Raw genomic sequence first — 15,574 nt, 5'->3', positions numbered from 1 at the left:
TTTTGAACTGAGTGTGTTCACTAGGTATTTTTGAACTAAGTGTGTTCACTAGTTATTTTTGAACTAAGTGTTTACCAGATGTTTTGGACTATGTGTTCACCAGTTGTAATCTATAAAACTTGGTAACGATGGACTTCATGCCAATTCCTTAGGAGTAAATGAACGAGGAATAGTTGATTCTTAGGGTAGATCCTCAAGAGTAAAGAAGATAATGGGGATGGGTAATGGGGTTGATTGTTTGATGTTTAAACATAATAAGTATATTATCGTTGGTTGAAAACCCTATGTACTCACCAGGTTTCCCAACCTGACCCACTCAGTTTATTTATATCACATGTGTTGATATGAAGTCATATTACACCAAGAGATTAAGGAGATATAAATCACTAGTGATAATGAACGTAAGTTGTGTTTATGCTTATGTTTCTGTATTGACGATGACATCCCAAATGTTTTAAAATGAATAAAAATATTTTCGTCGGAAAATATTTGATAACGTATTTATCATGTTTTTCTGGGAACAAATTCCGCAACATTTTAATTAGAAGAGGTAGTCTAATTTTTATAAAGAATTAAAAAAAATCGGTCTTTTCTGGCCGTGAAAATTGGGTTGTCATAGTTGGTATCAGAGCATTAGTTTAGGCGAACTAAGAATATGGATTAATTTCTAGACTTAAACTTAGAATGTTAAGCAATGATTGTGAGGAGTGTGTCTTAGGTAATACACCTGAATAGGCACAAGTACTAGCTTATTTAGGGAAAAATGCCTAACATGCTTTTATGTGCTAAATAATGATTTATGATAATGATATTATACGATCGGATATATGGTTTATTGTTGACCGGATCTAGAAACTTTATGTGTTCAGGTTTCTAAACGTTTAATTACGGTATTAGAACTAGCATATAACTTTTTGGAGAGATAAGGGGATTTATTTGTCTATCATAGATAAAATCTTTTCTATCTTGATTCTTGTCATTACACACCGACAGTCTGATTTGGTGTGTAGATCGAAATGGAAAGAACCCGAAGTGGGGTCGGGAACACGAACAAAAATAGGAATCAACAACCCCTAGTGATTGAACAAATACATGTTGTAGTAACCGCACCTGAGCCAATCACAATGGTCGGGGTACAAGCGATGATCCAAATGATGTTGGATCGTCAAATGGAGGAAACAAGGCATTTACTTCAACAAAATCGAGAGGAACTTACGATGCCTATTGAATAGCCCGAGCAGAATGATGGTCAGTTAGAAGGAGGGAACTACAGTGGGACGGTTGGTCAAGCCAACCCACGGATAGTTAGACGAAACAATCAGGATGGAGGAAATGACGGACGTTGATGCAAGTACAAGGATTTCAAGGCATCCAAAACCCTGAGTCTTTCTGGAAGTCCATCATTGGTGGAAGTTATTGACTGGATCTCCGAGATGGAGACAATGTTCGAGGGAAAAGTCTGATTCTAGTGGGGAGAATTGTAACATCCCGACTCCCATGTATAATCTTTATTTAATTTTCATGATTTTAATTGAGCAACTCGATGAGTTGGAGGCTGCAACTCATCGAGTAGAGAAAGATTTGGCTGCGTGGGTTTTACGATCAACTCGACGAGTTTGCGTTGGGAGAGGAAACCCTAATTTCTAGGGTTGTGTCATATTTAAAGGACCTTAAGCCCTCATTTTCGCCTCCGATGACACCTCACTCCCCTGTGTGAAACCCTAATCGTCTGGAGTGATTTAAGAGAGAAAGAAGAGCTAACTTTGGGCATTCTAGTGTACCTTTGGAAGAGAAGAAAAGAGTATCAAGGCTTGGAACGAGAAGGGACTGTTGGATCCAATGTTTATTCATCTTTAGCTTATGTTGAAGGTAAAAAGTCTCCACATTGCTCATTATTTTGATTATATCTCATTTTTAGGGAGTTTTAGGGCTTTTTCCATCTTTCCTTGAGACTTTGAGTGTTTTGAGCTTGTCAAGAGATTGAGACTTCATATATGGACCTTATGAGGTCCCTAGAACCCAAAGGGCCCAACTTTATCCAGCTAGAGGAGAGCTTTTATGCTTAAGACCCTAAACGGAACTTGTTTTGGCATTTCAACCCCTAAGTGTCATGCATGGACGTAAAGCTTGCAGCTTTACGTGGTATCTCAGCCTTGGAAGGCTAGATCTAGAGTTTGGGGTTGTAAATCTACCTTAAAAAGTATGAATGAGAAAATAGATTTAAGGGACTCGACGAGTTAATGAGCCAACTCGACGAGTTGATGAGACAACTCGACGAGTAGTTGGTTTTTTCCTGGTCTTTTGGACATGCATGAACTCAACGAGTTGATGACACAACTCGACGAGTTGTGTTGAGATTTCCCAACTTTTCTGAGAACAGGAGGAACTCGACGGGTTTAGTCAACATGGATTGTTGACTTGAGCATTGACGTATGTTGACTTTTAGGGTTTAGTCAACTATGGACTTGGGAAACCATAAAGGGATAAAATGGTCTTTACACCCCTTTGAGAATCAGTGGAGAAATTAGGTTAACAATCTCGAAATAATCGCTACCAAATTGCTTATTAGAGATAATTATATTATGTAGGCGGAGTCTAGTCTGTTCTAGTTGTGCTAGAGCTACTTACTTACATACAAGGTGAGTCTTCTCACTATCCTTACCATGAGTGGTAATTTTGTGTGACCAAAGGGTATTGTATTCTATTATTGAGTCTTGTGATATCTTGTATTATGTCTTTGTGACTTATATTGTCTGTTATGCTGAGCTTTATTGAGTTAGGATCGGAGGGTGCAATCTGAGTTGTGGGACCGGAGGTTCTCCACTGAGACACATTGACCAAAGGGTCTTTATTGAGTTATAGCCATGAGATTCTATTGAGATGTGTGTGTTATTTTGGAGAACTCACTAAGCTTCGTGCTTACCATGTTATGTGATATGTGTTTCGGGTGCTTCTCAGGATCGTAGGAAGGCGTCGGCTTGATTGTACACACGAGATGGAGTCATGTTTTGAGGATCCTAGATTTTATTTAAACAATTTATGAATTTGTGTTTTTGGATAATTTAACACTTTGGGGTTTTATGAATTGTTTTATTAGAATTACGTGATTTAAAAATGAAAAAAAAAATTGTTTGAAAATTTTCGGTGTTACAGATTATGTTTCTTAAGACCCCCTCATGGCTACGTAAACCCAGATTAGAATCAGATTTGGGATTTTCAACACTATATTTTCTAGATTGTGTCAACATCCAGTAGACTGATTATAAATTGAAATTTATATATATTTTTTTTCATTTTCATGTCCAGGTCAAAATTGTAAAACTATCTCTTCGTTGGTCTAGACATGTCAGATATTAAAATACAATGATGGTATGGATCATCTTTTTCTTCAAGGATAGTTTCAGTTTTTAATTTTTTAAGGTTTGTTTTTTTTCTTGTAAAGAGAAGTGATGGTGGTAGCGTGTCATGTTTAACTAACCCATCATCATAGTTTCACCACCAGAATCATATAATGCCCGCTTCAAAACTATCCATGTACTGCCTCCTTCCACGTCTCTTTCTTTTTTCTATTTCTATCTCCTTTGTTTCCTTTATGCTCACATAATGCCTTTTACTAATTTTTTTATTGGAGAAAGATTTTTATTATAGTATAAAAATGAATGAAAATGGACATCAAGTGTTATTGCCTTCAATAATTCTTGATAACACTCTGTTTTGCCCCGCCTTCCATCATCTTTATAGGAAATGTTGGACTGATATTGATATTTTAGTCCAATATGCATTTAATCTCAACCAACTAACCTTTTTTACAAGACAAATTTGGATTAAGATTATTATTTCATGTTTTCAGCCATTGATGTCCTTTTTTTGAATTTATACAATAATGATTTCTGAAATTTGTAGCTTATTTTACAAGACCTTTCGTGCAAATGCTTCAAGACCCTCCGAGAGAGGTTATTTTGTAGCATTGCTTTAAGACCCTTTCCATGTTTTTCCTTTTTGTTAAAACAAATTCTGACCAATTCCTATCTTTATTATGTCAAAAAGAAGGAAAATATATCTCATGGTTCAAGTTGGAGTGTCTAAACCTAGATTTTAGGCGTGGCAGGTTAAGCACTGCCTAACATTACAAATGAAGCTTCTTTGTGTGTTTTTTTCTGAAGAAGGTAATAACTAAGTATGTTTTTTGCTAGATGTGATAATGGATAAATAAATATGTATTGTATTTTATAAATAAGAGATTTATTTCAAATATTGAAAGAAATTACTTTACTATATAAATCGTATATTGTAAAAACGAGAATGGTATATAGACTCTATGATTTGAAATGCATTCTCATTTATCCTATAGATTCATACGTGTATGACTCTTTTTGATCTTACATTTCTATGTAGAGAAAGAGGGGAAAAAAGTAATGTAAATAATGATACTCATAACATGCTAGTTAATAGCTCTCAAAATTATTCTGGAATTGATGGTAAATTTTTGAGAAATGTTAGTGGTGTAGGGAAAAAGACTTGGTGGTAATAAGATAGTTGGACAAGTTTTGAAGCCAATCATAGTTAGGGATCAACAAATTTCACTGAATTTTTTTTTTTTTTAATTTGTACATTAACACTATAACAATGCTTATTTACTTGCAACGGTGGAAGTTTTTGAGATTTAAAACTTTTTTTTTTTTGCTTCTTCATTTTACTTTCTTTTCATATTTTGTTTATCATGTTAAATCGAGATTATTGGGTGGATGACTCTATAGCAAGTATTACCAATCTACTTTCAATTTGAAAATTGTACGGTTGTGGTGTGTTTAAAACTGGTTTAGTAACGTACTTTTAAGTTTCAAGTTTCAGTTTTGTTTAAATCTGTTTTGGCAGCGGACTACAAACTTAATTTAGCGACAAAATTTTGATTTATCAATTTTAACCTTGTATCTCCCTTTATTTTGTACAAATTGATTATGATGATTAAATACTATAACCTTGTATAACAACCACGATAATTGTATAGACTTATAATGACTTTTCAACACCCTCCAAGAGTGGATACACATTACAGAACAATCAGTGGTAAATACTTTAAAGATCTTTACAATTACCCCACTTTTTCCTTTTTATCTACTTATACACTCACTTGTCCCGTGTTTTCTCTCAACCTAATAGAAATTCAACTGTTGGTAGCATCTTGATGTCTAGCTCTACTACTTGACAACATGTAACTTGAGGTTGATGACATTTCTATTCTTAGGTTGATTCTTTAAAGTACAATGTTGAAATAACAATATATAAAAAGTATGATGCTATCCAATCATCTTTTGCTTTGAGATAACTATTTCTAATGACTAATGAAGCATAAAAATGTGGCAATCGGGGCAAATCTTAACCGTTATGAAGATTTTCACCATTAAACTTGTAAGGGTGTTTAAATATATTTTGATAAATCAAATTTTTAAAAATTAGAAATTTCCAATTTTTATATATTTAAAAAGAATTAAAATATTCAAACATTATTTTCTTAGGATATATACAATTTTGAATAAATGTTAAATAAACTATTTATATTCTAACAAAACAAGTATATAACAATATAAAAACTGTCATTTATTAATTTTGTTACAATGTAAATAATATTTAATTTTTAAAAAATAAATTACATTACATTTAAGAGTTACTGTCTAGGCGTTGAGTAGTCAATTGACCGCCTAAAGCTATTGAAGATCTCCGTCTAAGCGTCAATCTATTTGTTTCTCATTTGTTACAATTCGAAAGCTTCATTTTTTTTATTCTTGCTGATTTATTATTTTCTAGCATAACTTTTATTGATAATTGTTTAGATATAGTAACTATTTGCACAAAAGAACTAATCCCCTCTAGAAACTAATTTCTAAAAAACTACTCTCACCAATCGCTTGACACAGGTAAACAGATAGTATATGTATGTATGTATGTATGTATGTATGTATGTATGTATATATATATATATATATATATATAGAGAGAGAGAGATCAACCTCTTCAGTTTTTTTTGTAAGTCAAGGCTCTCACTCAAATCTCAACCATTCACTTGTTTCTTTCCGATAAACCAAGCACTTCTTCACAAAGATTCTTTGCCTCTCCCTCCAGTTTCTCATGGATGACATGCATCCCTTTCAACACCTGGAAGGCTTCTTCGAACTTTAGTTGCTTCCCAACAAGAATACTAGCATGCTTACGAGCATGGAAAGAAATTTCATTCAGCGAGTGGATCCTTTCCATCAAACAGGAACGGGCCCTATAGAGGCTTTCCTCATCACAAGCATCCGCACACTCAGAACCTTTGGGGCTGGAGTTCATAGCAAAGGGTCATTGAAATTGAGGCAATGAGGCGGAAAATGTAACAAGTGTAGGCAATAGAACCTCCTTGCCAGATGAAGGAATAACTGAAATAAAGACAAAAGAAATAATCTTTTTGTAAGGGAAAAAGTAAAACAAAGAAAGAGAGTTGTGTAAAGTAAAGTAAAAGCATGGTATAAAAAACATACGAGGTTGTTCTGAACTTATCTAAATGTTTTGAATGGAGAATCATCCCTGAACAAAGTAGCAATATTAAAAATTTCCAAGAAAGTAACACTTAAACTACCTGGAGTGCCCAAACCAGGAAAAGGGGGTTTCGTTGTCACAGCCGTAGACACAACATTTGTCACATTAAAACACCTAAATCAAGCTCCAAAAATTTTTTGTTGAAAGATAGCAACAACAGAAAACGTGGAAGAAGGTTGATCTTTTGAAAATGGTTTGAGGGACTCAACGAAAGTTGGAATTTCCGAAGTAGGATGGGGAGGAACCTCAAAACCTAGGTGTACTAAACCGGTTATGATGACAAATGCAGAAATGTAAAGATCAAGTGAATCTAAAGCAATACTAAAGTAGTATTGAAGATCACACAATCTAAATAATCTCATTTAAGCTATCATTAGATCTTGTAAGCTATTACAAAGTGGGTATGCAATAATTCTCTCACTAGACTAAACGCTCCAAGTGGGTATGCAATATTTCTCTTCAGTTTTTCTTGTAAGCGAAGGCTCTCACTCAAATCTCAACCATTCACATGTTTCTTTCTAATAAACCATGCACTTCTTCAAAAAGATTATTTGCCACTCCCTCCTACTACTTATGGATGGCACACATCCCCTTTAACACCTGGAAAGCTTCTTCGAACTTTAGTTGCTTCGTAGCAAGAATACTAGTCCTCTTACGACTATGGCAAGAAACTTCATTCAACGGGCGGATCCCTTCTATCAAATAGAAACGGGCCCTATAGAGGCTTTCCTCGTCACAAGCATCTGCACACTCAAAACCTTTAGGACAGGAGGTTATGGCAAAGGGTCATTGAAATTGAGGCAATGAGGCGGCAAAGGTAACAAGTGTAGTCAAGGGAACCTCCTTGCCAGAATAAGGAATAACTGAAATAAAGACAAAAGAAATAATCTTTTTGTAAGGAAAAATGTAAAACAAAGAAAAAGAGTTGAGTAAAGTAAAGTAAAACCATGGTATAAAAACATACGAGGCCATTCTGAACTTTTATGAGATGTGTCAAAAGACTATTTGGATTGGGAATCATCCCTTAATAAAGTAGCAATATCAAAAATTTCTAAAAGAGTAACACTTGAACTACCTGGAGCGTCCGAACCAGGAAAAAGGGGTTTCGCTGTCACAATCGTATACGCAACATTTATCATGTGAAAACACCTAAATCAAGCTCCAAAAAGTTTTTGTTGAAAGATAGCAACAACAGACAAAGTGGAAGAAGGTTAATCTTTTAACAATGGTTTGAGGGACTCAACATAAGTTGGGACTTCTGAAGTGGGATGGGGAGGAACTTCAAAACCTAGGTGTACTAAACTGGTTATATATGATGACTAATGCGGAAATATAACGATCAATTGAATCTAAAGTAGTATTGAAGATCACACAATGTAAATAATCTCATTTAAGCTCTCATTAGATTTATTAAGCTATTACAAAGTGGGTATGCAGTAATTCTTTCACTAGACCAAATGCTCCAAATGTGTTCAATAATAGTTCTTATATAAATGAGAGTCACTCACTTCTTATTTATAAGGAAGATACAACCCATTACACATCACAAGAGGGTAAGCCACATCCAAAGAGAATTTTTCACCCTAACATTCTCCCTCTCAAAGTCAGGATTGGATGTCCAAGCTTCAATTTCCAAAAGAACTTGTGATTAAGACCAAATCCCCCTGGAAGTAGCACTAGTCTTCAAATTTGCTTTGAAAAATATTATATATAACTGTTTTGTGTTTTAATAACGTAAAGTTATAAAATAGTTTTCATTAGAGTTAATATAAATATATTTTTATATACTTGGTAATACATTATTATTGATATAAATATAATCATAATATAATATATTATTTTTGATATAAATATAACAGGTGTAAGGATTGCAAGACTTGCAAATTTGGAAATAACTTATCCTACGTGGCTTGATAATAGTGGAAATGTCGCATTGTATTAATATCAAAAGGTTCTCATATTATATAAATAAATTAAAACACATTCGTGCATTTACTTTAATATTATGATACGTAGGCTAGTGGATGTACCATAAGATATCATAATTCTCATATTTAAATTTTAAAAAAAAAAAAAAAAAAAAAAAAAAAAAAAAAAAAAAAAAAAAAAAAAATCAGTTAATAAAGTGAAATCTATTGAGATAATTAACAAAAATAATTGTTGAAGTAAAATTGACACATGCACTTTGCAATTGCATAGCGGCGGAGTCATCTTTGCAAGTTGTAACGAAAAATCTTAAAAAGCCAAAACTACCTGATTACCCACATTGATATCAGCACGTGGTCCACGCTTTTTTTATTGCTGGGTCTGAGTGTAATATAAATTGAATTCGTATTTTACTAAATAATTCGTCATAAATGTTATAAAATATTTTTTAAATGCCAAATGTTTTTTTAAACGTTACAGACAACTCAATATGAGATTGTTATACATTTTTTAGTATAGCGATTAGCTATATTTTAAAATATGGATGAGATTTATTGTACTTCACCAATATTCGTAATAATATTTTGTGTAAATTTCGTATTTAGATATTTTTTTTATTAAACTATTTATAAAAACTAATTACATTTTTGTTGGAAAAAAAATGAATATAGAATATATCTAGTTAGTGTTATTAAAATGTTAGGTGACAAATTATAGGGAAGATAACATAATTATCCTATTATGTATTTCGATTTTATCTTTTCAGTTTCTAAAGTTTTTTCGTGTCTTTTAAGGAAACAAACTTATTTTCGTTGGATCTATTTAATTCATTTTGACGAAATGAAGGGATGAACCTGTAACTTACTTGCCACCTCATTTAATATTATAATTTTCCAAGAAAGGGATTCACTTTCGCCTCCATGTCGATGACTTAATTAATGACGCTTATGAGCACTGCTCTCACCAACCAAGAAACATGTATCAATGGTTTCTCCCACGACAAACATGATAGGCAGCTTCGTGAATCACTTATTAACGGCGAGATCAACGCCAGGAGGTTATGCAACAACTCACTCGCCATGATCAAGAACATAACCAACACAGATATGGTGAATGATCAAGTGAAGATGAACGGGAGAAAGTTAAAGGTGTAGTGGCCGGAGTGGTTGCCCGTCGGAGATATGAGGTTGTTGCAGTCAGGGACAATGACACTTAATGTAGTTGTCGCCACTGATGGAAGTGGAGACTTTACAACAGTTTCCACCTCCATTGCGACTGCTCCTAACCAGGTACGTGATCAAGATTGTTGCAAGGGTATACCGGGAAAACGTGGATATCCCGAGTAATAAATTGAACTTGATGTTTTTGGGCGCTGGAAGATCTTCCACCATAACCACCACTAGTCGAAGTGTCGTCGATGGCGTCACAATGTTCAATTATGCTACTGTCGATCAGTACTGCTCAGTTGTATGATATCAATGTGTTATAAGTTTCCCTATGCTAACTCTATTTTTCAACTATTTATATGCAGCAGCGGTGGGTGATGGATTCCTAGCACGGGTGTAACCTTTCAAAACTCAACAGGGACTTCCAGGAACCAAGCGATGACGCTACGTGTCAAGTCAGACTACGACATCCATGCCCGTCGTCCTAACCCAAACCAAAGGAACATGTTTACAGCTCAAGGCCGGAGCAACCCTAACTAGAACACAGGGATTGTGATTCAAATTAAGATCAAGGATATGAGCTACGTTTGACCTTATACCGGTTCAAGCAAGCTTTCCGTCGTACCTGGGTAGACCATGGAGGAACTTCTTGAGAACGGTGGTGATGAAATCAACGATTAGTGACATGATTAACCAAACATGATGGTTTCCTTGGGATGGGGATTTTGCATTGGATACTTTGTACTATGTAGAGTATCAGAATACAGGGGTTGGGGCTAGTACGTCGAATAGAGTGACATGGCCGAGGTACATGGTGATTACTAGTGCGACGAACATAAACTTGATCAATGGTGGTAATTGGTTAGCATGCACCGACTTCCCTTTTTCTCAAAATGTTTGACTTTTAAATAGAAAATACTTAAGTAGCATATGTTACTGGCTAATATAGGTTAGAGGGACTAAATTCACAGGTCACTTCAGAGTTTATTCCCTTATAAAGCATGAAAATAATTTAAGTGACTGAATGGGTAAAGTCAAAATACATAATAGGGTCGTTGCGTCATTCTCCCTTAAATTATATATCAAAATATTGAAAACATAACCTTTATAATGTTATCAAAATTAGCTTTATTGATTATTAAATGATAATGAGTAATTTAAGAATAAAAAACGGTAATTATATTTTGCAATTTCTTTTAAGGAAAGAATTATACAGACATAATTGGTAAACAAGGAACAAGCTGTGTCGTAACGCCTTTTTGGATAGCAAAACTAATTCTTTTAAAAACAACATCCATAGATCTTGGGCCATAACATTACTATACATGATCCGTCGGACTCTAGTAAGGAGCTCCACGACATATGGCACAAGGAAACCGAAAGTATCAAATGCAAAAGGTATAAACATTTTTTGATTATCCATGCATGTTTTCTCATATTTTTCCACTTTGCATGATGCAAATTTTTGATGGGTTTTGGTCATAAGATATCCTATGTGCTCATACAAACCCTAATGCTTGGATCTAGGTTTCTCTATTTTACATGCTTTGAATCCAAGACTATAAACCCTAATTCTAGCATATGGAAATCGATATTAACATATAATTAGGTTTAAGATGTTACCTTGATTGTTATGTAGCAATAACAATCCCAATTCCACCTTGAATTGACTTTGGAAGGCTTAGAGTCACAAGTGTCACTCCTTTAATGGCTTACAAACACCAAGAGCAAATGGAGAAGGTATAAAGAGAGAGGAGAGAGGTTAGAATTCGTCCTTAGGACTCCTTGGGAAGGGATACACGAATTTATGAGCCTTAGGGTCTTTATATAGGTGTAGAAATAGGGTTTCAGTCATTATCCTTATCCACAAAGCAACCCATAAGATAATCCTTGAATCCTTATCATAGTCGAATTCTAAGGCCTTATCACCTTAAATTCGTCCAACCTAATAATAAGATAATCCTTACCTTATTTTGTAACTATCACATAATTACAAATCAGCCCCTCTAGTTTAATTAATTACACTTGATCACAAAATTAATTCCTAATTAATTATTGACCAATATTAATTAAACAAATATGATTTCTCCTTTAATATATTATTCTTATAACATATTAATAAATCATAATAACCTCTCTCTCTTTATTTATTTCTCCAATCAAGTTGCTTTGGTGAAGGCAACCCAAAAGGACCATGCACCATCGGGTCAAGTACATACCAAAATAGTTATGGACTTAGACACTAATCCAACACTTTTAAAGCAAGTTGCCCCATAGTGAAAACTCCACTCCTTAATCCCACAAGTACAAGAAACCTCTATTAGATCCACATACGCATGCTTCCCTCCAGTCTATCCAAAAACTAAAACATCAAATGGTCTAAGTGTTGATCTTCCTTTGAAAGGCCAGTAAGAACTATCATGGGTGCCTCTTTCTTGGTAAAAATCATGGCACGCCTAAATATGTCAAAAAGAACATCTCTAACCATATTATGTCAATACTTGAAACCCATGAGCTCTCTACAATGAATTGCATGCTCCCCAAAGGAGTCCAAGCATGCCTTGCGACAAACAAGGCATGTCTCATCAACCGGAAAATAAAGGGACCATGAGGCGATATTTGAGGATAGCACGATATTCCATTAGCGACATATGATGGACAAGACCATCAATATGAATAGGCATAAGAAAATCATGAGCATGTGATGCCCTTAGACACTTAAAAACTGCTTTTTTCCTAATCTTCATGTCGAAATGAACTTCCATGTCTTTGACAGTTTTACTAAAAAAATCCCTCGCCAATGAATGTTGGGATTTTGGAGGGACGGTGTCCTTATTAGTGAAACCATTGAATTCAAAACTCGGAATCGTATCACGAAGATAGGCGAAAGAATGTGGAGCATGGAAAGATAAACTTGATCATGGGGAATAGGAAAGCTTCACCTGTCACCAAGACTGGAGTTTATTCTTTGTTACTAAGTAGCGGGTTAGTGTTAGATTTGAATAAGTGTTTTTACTCATCCGAAATGGCGAGGAATATTATTTCTTTTCATGGCTTGTAGAAACAAGGTTTCACCTTTTCGTTTGATAATGAAATCGGTGCTATTAATGTTTATTACAATGATGTATTTTACTTTAAAGCATTACCTTGTAATGGTGAAGCTATGAATGTTGTAGACAACTTAGGAAATAATGTTTTACACGTTGATTCTTCCACTAGTTTGGATAAGGCATCCTTGTGGCACTGTCGTCTTGGACATGTCAGCAAGAAGCGCATAGGCCAACTCCAGAAGGCTGGAGTCTTGGAGTCATTTGACTTAAGGTCAGATGATAGTTGCGAGTCTTGTTTACTTGGAAAAATGAAAAATTCACCCTTCATTGGTTCTTGTGCTAGGGGCGAAGGTTTGTTGGACCTCATACACACATATGTGTGCCCTTTAGAACCGCCATAAGGGATGCTAACCGCTTCTATATGACTTTCACTGATGATTACAGTAGATATGTTTATGTCTACTTAATCAAACATAAGTCAGAAACCTTTGAAAAGTTCAAAGAGTTTAAACAGGAAGTGGAGAATCAGTTGGGCAGGAACATTAAGATGCTCAGATCCGATCGAGGAGGAGAGTATCTTAGTATAGATTTCCTTGACTATCTTAAGGAATGTGGAATAGTTTCATAATTGACACCTCCCAGAACACCACAGCTTAATGGTGTGGCTGAGAGGCGCAATCGAGACTTTTTAGATATGGTTCATTCCATGATGAGTCGAGATTCGTTCCCAATCTCATTATGGGGGTATGCCTTAGAGACTGTTGCCTATATCCTTAATCTAGTCCCTACCAAGAAGGTTGTCAAAACACTTCACGAGATGTGGACTGTCAAAGTTCCCAATTTAGACCACATCAAGATTTGGGGTTGTGAGGCTTTCGTGAGATGTGAGGCTCAGGATAAGCTTGAACCTCATAGTGAGCGATGTATTTTCATCCGCTACCCATAGAATTCTTTTGGTTACCTCTTCTACAGACCCAGTAAGAATGTGGTCTTTGTGGCAAGGAGAGGGGTCTTGAGAGAGAGAGAGAGAGAGAGAGTTTATAATCCAAGGAAACAGTAGGAGGCAAATTGACTTTGAAGAACTTCAAGAGTCAGGTGGTGAAGGAACCTCAAACACTAGCAATCAACCTAAGGAGGAAACTCATGTTGAGCCAATAGATGAGTCTGTACCTCTGAGGCGTTCCATAAGAGTTAGGAACCCATGTGAGCATTACTATGGTTTTCATATTACTGCGGAAGGTGATGCATTTATCAGTGATAGTACACTGGTAATTTTGGATGAGCCTAATAGCTTTAAGGAAGCCATGGTAGGCCTTGAGTCTGCCAAACAAAAGAGGCTATGGACAGCGAGATTCAGTCCATGTATGGCAATCAAGTTTGGAACTTGGTTGACAATGTACCAGGTCGTAAGACGGTCGGGTGCAAATGGATCTTCAAGAAGAAGACCGACATGGATGGGAATGTATACACTAATACATCGAGACTGGTTGCGAAGGGCTTTACTCAAACTCTGGGAGTTGGCTATGATGAGACCTTCTCACCAGTAGCGAATATTAAGTCTATTAGGGTTTTTCTAGCCATAGCTGCATTTCATGATTATGAAATATGGAAACTGGATGTCAAAACCGCTTTCCTTAATGGAAAGCTGGTTGAGGATGTTTACATGAATCAGCCAGAGGGTTTTGTCGATGCAAAGCACCCTAATAGAGTGTGTAAGCTGGAGAAATCTATCTATAGGCTGAAACAAGCATCTCGCAGGTGGAATCTTTGTTTCGATGAGAATGTCAAAGAGTTTTGTTTTTCGAGGAGTGAATATGAGTCTTGCGTGTATGTTAAGGATAGTGGTAGTATAGCTAGCTTTTTGGTATTATGTGTGGATGACATACTACTCATAGGAAATGACATCCCAACCTTGTAGGAGGTTAAATCCTGAATTGGGAAGTGTTTCGCTATGATGAACCTTGGAGAAGCTGCCTACATCTTAGGGATAAGGATATTGAGAGACAAGATTAAAAGACTAATTGGACTTAGTCAAAGTACCTACTTGGATAAGTTACTAAAAAGGTTCAGAATGCAAGATTACAAGAAAGGTGGCTTGCCAATCTAGAGTAACGCCAAACTGAGTAAGACTCAGAGCCTAAGTACAGAGGCTGATATAGCTAAGATGAGTCGAGTGCCATATGCTTCCCTTGTAGGCTCAATCATGTATGTTATGACTTATACTCGCCCTGATGTGGCCTTTGCTTTAAGCATGGTCAGCAAATATCAAGGGAATCCGGGCAAGGCTCACTGGACTGCGGTGAAGAATATTCTCAAGTACCTGCGGAGGACTAAGGACTGGGTCCTTACCCTCGGTGGGAGTGAGGAATTGAGAGTAGTGGGGTATAGTGATGCTGGCTTCCAGAATGATAGGGATAATTTTCGCTCTCAGTCGGGCTAGGTCTTTACCCTAAATGGAGGATCAATTACTTGGAAAAGTTCCAAGCAAGAAACAGTAGCTGATTCAACTTGCGAATCAGAGTACATAGCAACAAGCGAGGCAGAAAAGGAGGAAATATGACTAAAGAACTTCATTGGATACCTTGGAGTTATACCATCTATTAAAGAGCCAATGGATATTTTCTGCGACAATGAGGGTGCAGTTGCCTTAGCTAAGGAACTAAGGGATCAACGAAGATCTAGGCACATCGATAGAAAATACCATTTCATTAGACATCAAATATAAGAAGGACTCCTCGTGGTGAGGAGGGTATCATCAGATGAGAACCCAACATATCCCCTTACGAAGGGACTATGTAGGGCTAAGCATTTGCAACATGCAAGGCGCATCGGGCTGAAGGATGATATTTGAAACGA

The 15,574-nt window shown here is 35.8% G+C and overlaps 1 pseudogene; it reads left to right on the top strand.

The window, feature by feature from the left end:
* Positions 1 to 9,440: 9,440 nt before the first annotated feature.
* Positions 9,441 to 10,569, top strand: LOC145030502 (pectinesterase 3 pseudogene; annotated as a pseudogene).
* Positions 10,570 to 15,574: the final 5,005 nt, after the last annotated feature.

Source organism: Lactuca saligna, chromosome 2, assembly GCF_052625555.1.
Source record: "Lactuca saligna cultivar CGN05327 chromosome 2, ASM5262555v1, whole genome shotgun sequence".
Lineage (NCBI taxonomy): Eukaryota > Viridiplantae > Streptophyta > Magnoliopsida > Asterales > Asteraceae > Lactuca > Lactuca saligna.
This window is presented reverse-complemented; position numbering and strand designations above follow the sequence as displayed.